General features: G+C 43.2%; 1 long non-coding RNA gene across 2 annotated transcripts; it reads left to right on the forward strand.

Annotated features, from left to right (window-relative positions):
* The first annotated feature begins 5567 nt into the window (after positions 1 to 5567).
* LOC134438531 (uncharacterized) lies at positions 5568 to 8718 on the forward strand. 2 transcript variants are annotated; one of them, XR_010032611.1, is made up of 5 exons: positions 5568 to 5639; positions 5846 to 5977; positions 6170 to 6267; positions 7248 to 7324; positions 8658 to 8718. It is a non-coding gene; the product is annotated as an uncharacterized LOC134438531 (long non-coding RNA). The 2 variants fall into 2 exon arrangements; XR_010032610.1 differs by lacking the exon at positions 5568 to 5639 and having other exon boundaries at positions 5716 to 5977.
* The last annotated feature ends 221 nt before the right edge of the window (positions 8719 to 8939 follow it).

Genomic DNA, 8939 nt, shown 5'->3' on the forward strand with positions numbered 1-8939 from the left:
AATCCTTCATGGTTTTACTGTAGTAACCATGGTCTCTCTAAGTATTCTGAACCATTCATAGTATCACTATGGCTTATCCATATTTTTTTGGTAACCATGAAAAATGTGGTTCCTGACTGACCATGGATCATGGTTATTCAGGATTTTCACATTTTTTTCAGCCTGGATTGTGTCTATGGTTTAACCATGATCACAAACGATGCTTAAAAAAAAAAAAAAAAAAAAACATGGTTAATTGTGGGTTGCATGGTCACCCAAAAAACATAAAAACTTGCTCACGTCTGTGGTGTAATGGTTAGGGAATTGGACTGAAGATCACAGAATTGCAGGTTCGAATCCCATCCTTACCTCTCCCTACACCTCCATTCATGACTGAAGTGCCCTTGAGCAAGGCACCTAACCCCACATTGCTCCAAGGACTATCACCAATAGATGCGTTGGATAAAAAAAGCGGCAGCTAAGTGTAATTTAATGAATAATGGTTAGTTTTCAGAGTAAAACCATCGTTCATTTTATAGTTATCACCCAGTGAGCAGACGGAACGTCTTCTGATTGGCTGAGCAGGTGTCCTTTATTCCCCAGTAGCAGGACACCTATGATGTCATGCGGGCGTGCGGGCGTCCAAGTTGCTTCTTTTCTAACTTTCTGGCGAAGTGCCGTTACTAGTTCTATCGCATCTGGTTGTCTAGTCAAGACCGCGTCATTAGTTAGTTCTATTGTCTAGTCAAGACCCCGTTACTAATTCTATCGCATCTGGTTGTCAAGTCAAAAACCCAGTCGTCAATTCTATCGCATTTGGTTGTCAAGTCACCCCAACATTCTGCGCGCGTCCTTGCATGCCTCCGATAGAAGCGCGTCTCACTAGATTAGGAAGTGGTGCCCATAGCAACGTACCAAGAGCAGTGGTGAATACTTTCTCACGAGGCCTTAGATCAACATATTAATCAATGAATACTTAAATGCTGGTAACCGGGTGATAAGCAGAATAACGGCCTTCGAATTGTCCCGATATCAAGGGAAAACGGACTTGGCGAAGCGAGTAGCCCTTCGGCTGCGCCGTCGGGCTGTTTAGAACGCTTCGCCTCGTCCATTATTTCCCTTGATATCGGGACACCTCGTCGTCCGCTATTCCATACTTAAACCAAGTCAAACCAAAAACCATGCCGAACCATGCAATCATGATATACCATGGTCGATTTTCATAAAGGACATGACTGGCGAAGGGGGACATGCAAAGCAGTGTGGAGAGGTAATGAATTCCTGACCAAAAGTATTCGTCAATATTGCATATAGAATACAAGGTGACTTGTTAAGGACTTGGAAAAAATAAGACTTGGACTTGGACTTGACTTGGCTTTGGCACGACTTGGACTTTGATTTGACTTGGTCAAATGTGTCCTTGAGTAACTAGAGACTTGACTCGGACTTGATTGGAAGGACTTGAGACTTACTTGCGACTTGCAAATTAGTGACTTGGTCCCATCTCTGGTATTTTCTACAAAGCTTGCATATACTGTATCCAGTCTTATTGCCAATTGTGGGGTGTGTGCTTGTGTTGTGTCCTATGGTTATTGCTGTGTCTTCTCTGTAGGATCAAAGCAAGATGAGCTTGTAGCCTCAAGTAGAGAGTAGAGACCTCATTTTATGGTAATACACTGAATAGTAATTATACGGACCTGCACACTGATACAAGCATGGCCGTAACTACCATTGAGGACACAGAGGTCATGTCCTCTGTTTTTTTTTCAGTAATGTAAAATTTGTCTATGATGAAAATCGATATATGATCAACAATGATGTATTCAGTCTGTATATACGACATCTCTATTTATACTCAAGGCAGTGATTCATGAAAACAAACCAAAGAGTTTGACTGAAGTGTTTGAAGCATTCTAAATGTACAGTATGCAGTACATCACACAGTATTTGACCTTTGTATTTGAAAATGTCTGGTTACGACCCTGGATACAAGTGTAAGAAATTCTGAGTAGATTTCCAATGCCTAGTGCTGCAATTACCCTGCCGCCAAATGACACTTTAACACTTTAAACTGGATGTAGAGGGCAGAGAAGTGAAACTGACATTCATCCTTCACATCCAGAGAGGATCTCCATTGTCTTACTGTATTCACTCCTGGCCTCCTGATATGATATGATATCATCTCCTTCCAGCCAGCGTACTGGTAGTCTAATACAAAAACGCTTGTCCTTCGCCAGATAATTCGACTCATTCTGTCACAATTCCAAAGGACATTCTCAGATATCCCAATTTTATTGCTCACAGAACCCTCTCACACACGCATGTGTGTGCGGGCAAACACACACACGCGCGCGCGCACACACACACACACACACACACACACACACACACACACACACACACACACACACACACACACACACACACACACACACACACACACACACACACACAAAGAATATGTCCTTCATCTTCTTTCCTCTTCCAACACCTCAACACCCTGTTCTCAGTTCAAGTCACATTCCCTTCGCCTGGTCTTGCAGCAAATGCACAAATTAATTGAGTGTGTGTGTGTGTGTGTGTGTGTGTGTGTGTGTGTGTGTGTGTGTGTGTGTGTGTGTGTGTGTGTGTGTGAGAGAGAGAGAGAGAGAGAAAGAGAGAGAGAGAGACAGAGAGAGAGAGAGAGAGAGAGAGAGAGAGAGAGAGAGAGAGAGAGAGAGAACAAGCGCGAAACAGAGACACAGAGAGAGAGGGGGGTAGGCAGAGAGGGACAGAGAAAGAGAGAGGGAGGGAGGAAGGGAGAGAGGGAGAGAGGAAGGGAGAGAGGGATAGAGATAAACCTACATTCAGCCCTTTTGCACTATGAAGCAAGCTTTGAAAATGTGGATAAGGGTGAGGATAATTAGGGTAAAATGATGACTCTGTCAGGCAAGGAAATTTGAATATAACCAACTCGCAGTCAGACAAAATCAGAGAACATTTTTCTACTCTCTTTCCCATCTCTCTTTCTCTCTTACTCGCGCCCCACCCACTCTCTCTCTCTCCCTAACTTTGCTTGCTTTCTCCCTACTTCTCTCTGCCGTGTCCTTCTATTTCCCTCTCTCTCTCTCTATCCCTCTCCCTCGCTCACTCTCTCTCTCTTTCTCCCTCTCTCTCCCCCAGGGGGCTGGCTGTGGGGTCATGGCTCTCTCTCTCTCTCTCTCTCTCTCTCTCTCTCTCTCTCTCTCTCTCTCTCTCTCTCCCTCAGGGTGCTGGCTGTGGGGTCATGTCTCTGTGCCTGTGAGAGCAAGTCACAGCATCAGTCTCATTAGTCCCCAGGCTTGGCCTCCGCTCAGCACCGTTCAATTAGTCTCTCTCTATCTCTATCTCTAACTCTCTCTCTTTCTCTCTCTCTCTCTCTCTCTCTCTCTCTCTTTCTCTCTCTCTGTATCCCCCCTCTTACTCTCTCTCTATCTGTGTCTCTCTCCCTCTCTTTCTCTGTCTCTCTCTCTCTCTCTCCCTCCCTCTCTCTCTCCCTCTCTCTCCCTCTGTCTGTCTCTCTCTCTCTCTCTCTCTCTCTCTCTCTCTCTCTCTCTCTCCAGACTTGGCCTCTTCTCAGCGGCGTTCAATTAGTCGCCAAAGTCATTCTCAAGAGCGACTCGTGGCCCCCCGCTAAAGAGCTGTTACCACGCCGACAACTTACAAGACCTGCCACTGATCAATTCAGCACGTCTGCTTGGAAGAGGGCCGTGTGTGTGTGTGTGTGAGAGAGAGAGACAGAGTGTGTGTGAGTTTGACAGCTTGTGGAGTTAAATTAGTTGAGTGTGAGTTCAGTTGTATGCTTTGTTCGGTCGAAAGAGCTGTGTGTATGTGTGTGTTTGCTGTGTTTGTGCTTACCGCAGAAAGGACTGAGTGTGTTCGCGTGCCATGGAAAAGGATTGCGTTCTGTGCATGCTTGCTGCTTCTTGCTGCTTGTTTATTGACTACTTGGTTTGTGTGTGTGCTCTTCCTTAGTTGGGGTATCTCGTGTTTGGCCATTGGTCTTTAGGTATGTAGAAAAGAAGAGAAATGCAGTTCAAGGTCCAATGCCTCTAGGCTTTTGACTAGTGTTCCTCAACGGGTGTGCTACAGCCCCGAGGGGATGTTGGGGGGCACTAGAGGTGCATTGAGAGGGATTCAGCTGAGTGGTAGTTCCCATTGAGCGGCATCAGTCTACACTGAAAAAAGCCATATGTTGTGTATGTTAAATTAATCAAAGGGAAACATGTCACTTCTACCATGAATAATTATGTTTTGTGATTGGGCATAATGAAGTTATGTAACTTTAGCATGATGCCCAATAACCAACGACTTCCCCAAATCCAGTAATGTTGTCACAACCTAATTCCTTTGGATAAGATGACCAATGGCTTTTACAACGCCAGAACAGATGGTGGCAGTAGTGTGCGGATTGTGTGTGACAGCCGGAAACAACGAGCTTGCCGAGTTCTTGACTGAATACATATCCGCGGACACTCTGAAGGCGGGTAAGTCAAAAAAGTAAACCACTGTAGGGCTGTTTGCATTTATCAGGACTTTCCTAGAATCACATTTATATCACCCGTTTCGTTAGTGTACTTAGTTTTGGCATCAAGGCATAGGCCTACGTTTTATGAGCAAGAGAGTAAGCTTAGCTGGCTAATTCTCACCAATTCAAACTGGTTAGCGGCTAATTATCGATATAGTCTCCTTGTTTTAACTATTGTTGGGAGTTTGGAAGCTGTCACCCATGTTGTACTGTATGCATATTTGCATGTGTGACATTATTTTCGGTTACTTTGCGTGTTACAGCGAAATAAACTACCCGGCAGCCCATAACGGGCAGCTAGCTAATTTATGCTAGGTGACAACAGCTGGTTCATTAACGTTGTATCAGTTCTATGCATTGACGTTGCGAGACCCGTGCGTCTGATTTCAAATGTATCCAGGACAGTCGTAGATACCATCAGTAGCTCTACACACATCAATGACACAGGGGAAGTAAAGTTACCGCTGATTTTTGGTATTGCTCCGTCTGACTGTGTGTGTACGGCCACAGTAAATGTTGATTAGCCGGTGGAACTTTTCGGTTTGAAAAAAGACGAGACGAGACTGCGTGACAGAAGGGGCTGTGTGTGCTTCTGTATGGGTGCGCGTTTCAATGGGTGCGTCGTGTGTAGAACTAGATGCTGCAGTTTGCAGCTGGTTTGATTCATGTCGTGGGTCATAATGTATGTAGGCCTAATTGGCTATGACCTTTGAAATAGTTGAAAGTAAATCCCAGTATTATCTAGTGAAACACACATGCAAACGCCCTTCTGTCCCTCATTCCCTCAAACTCGATCTTCTACATTTGTTGTGTGAAAAGGACATAGCAAGTTTTTTGTATCAATGATCACTTTAGGATATTCCAGTGCATTTACATTCAATATATACTGTACCTTGAGTGAGGTAGAAATGCATATTGTTGCAAATATAAATACTGTTAATTTGTTATTTTTTGTAATTAATCATTTACTGAATTTCTATGTAGAATATGTTACTATTATTTGGGTTTTTGTTCTCTGCATAACTGTCTCTTTCACCTATATTAATTCCTCAGCATTCAAGATGTTTGTAGGGTCCTCACCTCAGCTACCTCTCACAAAGTGCCCCTGAAAAAGGTGATGAAAGTTCTTGTGTAGTATCTAATCTATGACTATTAGCTCGTGTGTGTGTGTGTGTGTGTGTGTGTGTGTGTGTGTGTGTGTGTGTGTGTGTGTGTGTGTGTGTGTGTGTGTGTGAAATCTGTTGTAATTATTTTACATTTTTCTCTGCATAGCTGTCTCCTTCACCTATATTAGTTTATCTGTCTTTCTGGTCACAACAGAAATTCAAGACGTTTGGGTCCTCAGCTCAACTGACCAAGACCTTTGCTCATTGAAGGCATGAAGTAATTTGTGATGCCCCCACGATTGCAGTTTTTAAATCCAGATGGCTTGCTCTTTTTAACATGTGCGAGGTAAGTTATTTGTTGATTTTTTGTGTGTGTTTATTTCCTCATTTTAGTAAGACCATCAGGCCTTTTTGTAACCTTTGTCACAAGTCTTAAGTTACAAGTATTTTGTAGGTATGTGTTTTGTGCCCTGTTTCAAGTTAAGTGCCAAGTTCAAGAGGATCATGACAGTTGGTTTGCTGTTGAATTTCTTCTCAGAGCTGGATGGTCTTTCAACAACACTGCTCCGGGTCTTCAGCAAGAAAGGTGCTTCTCATGCAAGGAAGATACAGAGGATCCTGGTGCCCATGACTCAGGTAAAACATGCACACTGCCATGCATCACAGTAATGCTAAAATTTCAAGATCTAATGTAATGGGGAGAAGTAGGGTGTCTTGGATCATATTGCATTTCTCCCACTAATTTCAATCCTTCAGCCAGTTTTGAACTCATTGTCTTCACCTCGGTTCTAACTACAGCTGGCTTTACACACAGCAGTCCTGGGCAATGATATAACAGTCTTTTGCAGGTCAGTTGATGTGGTTGCTGCTCTGTTTTATTATTATTTTATTTTTTTATTTGATTCTCATGTCTGTCTGGCTTGCGATTCCCATGAAATGATCAGGGGAATTAAAGGTACACTGTGTACGAGTTTTAGTTGTTTATATCCGGAATTCATGCTACCCATTCACTGATGTTACCTTTTTCATGAATACTTACCACCACCATCAAATTCTAAGTATTCATTATGACGGAAAAATTGCTATTTTCATACATGAAAAGGGGGATCTTCTCCATGGTCCGCCATTTTGAATTTCCAGAAATAGTCATTTTTAGCTGCAGAAATGACTGTATTTGGGCCATACTAGAAAATATTAGTTTATTACTTGGTAAGCTTTCATGAAAAGGTCAAATTTGGCAATAGGCAGCCCAGTTTCAATTAGCAGCGTAGTTGCAGTACCTTTTTTGACCATTTCCTGCACAGTGTACCTTTTTAAGGTCAGACGTCACATTTTGGCATCACTTCAGTACGTTTGGAACCAGGGCTGAGTGCTGAAATGGTACCGAGTACTTGGGGCTAATGGAAAAGTGTCAGAGCTGCACCATGCCATATCAAACAGTGACGTACTGTACCACTTCACTGCCAGTACCAACAATACACTACGCTACTAGATAAATGAGATGTGTCCTTTGTTTAATGTGGTTGTACCTGTACTGCGTTTATTCTTCCTGTTGGTTAAAATGTTTTTCCTGCATGTTTGTTTCCTGGCATACATTGACCGGCCCTCATACGCAGACTGACAACATTGATGTGAAGAGGGAGTGCATGCTGAGGAGCTGACGGTCTACCTGAATGAAGAGCCAGACAAAGTGGTATGTTACAACTCGGCAGCTAGATCTGTCTTTTTCGTTATTAGGTGGCATAGGGAGATCGCACACATCAGTGGCCTGCGAGGCTAATTTTGTTGGGCTCTGGTGGGCTCCTCCTGTGCTACCTGACATGTCTCCTGGCATCTCATCCACGTTCTGGACACTGCTGGAGGACACACCAAACCTTCTTGCATTGATGTGCCATCTTGGCCTCAGTTATGTGTTCTTTGCAAACACGAATCTGCCCAATTCCAGCTTTGCTAAAGCACCCTCACATCATCACAAACCCTTTGCCAAATTTCACGTTCAATCCAACACCAGTCATCTCTGATTTGTAGATCTCTGCAGGTCTCTATCTACCCATGAGGGTGTTGCACTTGCTGTGGCACATTGCGAAGGCCGCATTACTGAAGCAGCAGAAGTTATCTTAGAAGAAAACTTAAACTCAATATAGGTTTTAGTTCTGGAATACGATCGTGCTGTAGGGTAATAGTTTTCTCATAGTTTCACCTTAGACAACTCCCCCTTAGGAAACCAAACTTTGAGCAGACTCTTTTGCATTGGATGGGTGGGGTTTGACATATCTTTCTCTCTCATGCAATTTTTGGTTGACAATGTGCCTTAAAGGGCCAATATGTTCAAAATACTAATAATTGTGCTGGTGGGGCAGCCGTGGCCTAGTGGTTAGAGAGTTGGTTTTTCAATCTATTGGTTGCAGGTTTGAATCTCCCCTGACCTGTCACTACATCTCCATCCATGGCTAAAGTGCCTAAGGCAAGGCACCTAACCCCACATTGCGCCAGGGCCTGTAACCAATACCCTGAAAAGTAATAAATGTAAGTCGCTTTGAATACATGAAAGCGTCAGCTAAGTGTAATGTAATGTATTGTAACAATTTTGCACACTGTGTACTTAGCTGTATGTGTAAAGTTTCTCACCAACACTCGTGAAAAGATTATGACCCTGTTTCTCAAAAGCACCGTTGTTAGTTAGCGACTTGGTATTTTGCCAATGGGAAATTGCATGCAAGCAAAGTTTTTACTGTAGTTACCAATGATGCTGTTGAGAAACATACTCCAGAATGGGGTCATAGCCACACCAAAAACGAAGAGAGGTAATTGAACATCAGTTTGATCTCACATTCAATTGCCTAAACAGGCAGTGTGAGGGCACACAAGTCAACATCCTCCTCATACCTTTCATAAACTATACTAAATATACTACTATACTACTTTTCCCATCTCTGGGTGTGTTAGGGTGGACAGAAATGCCCCAAACTTGCGCCCACAAATACCGCTTACGGCTTCAATCATGGGTTTTGTTTACTGTTTTCCAGGATGTTGATCTGGACGGTCCAGCTGAAACGTATTGTCTTCGTGTGCGTGTGATCGGCAGAGTCCTCAACGACATTGGTAACGTACCTGTGGCCATTACAGTGTTTGTTTTGGTTTATGCTCTTAATCTCTGTTACCTTCCAGAATGGAAGTACACTTTCAAATTTCTGTTTCATTCTAACCGTCTGTTTCATCAGTTTTTGCACTGCTATTAAATGTACACTGTAAGATTCTTAGTTGTTTATTTCCAGAATTCATGCTACCCATTCACTAATGTTACCTTT

Source organism: Engraulis encrasicolus, chromosome 22 (assembly GCF_034702125.1).
Source record: "Engraulis encrasicolus isolate BLACKSEA-1 chromosome 22, IST_EnEncr_1.0, whole genome shotgun sequence".
Taxonomy (NCBI): domain Eukaryota; kingdom Metazoa; phylum Chordata; class Actinopteri; order Clupeiformes; family Engraulidae; genus Engraulis; species Engraulis encrasicolus.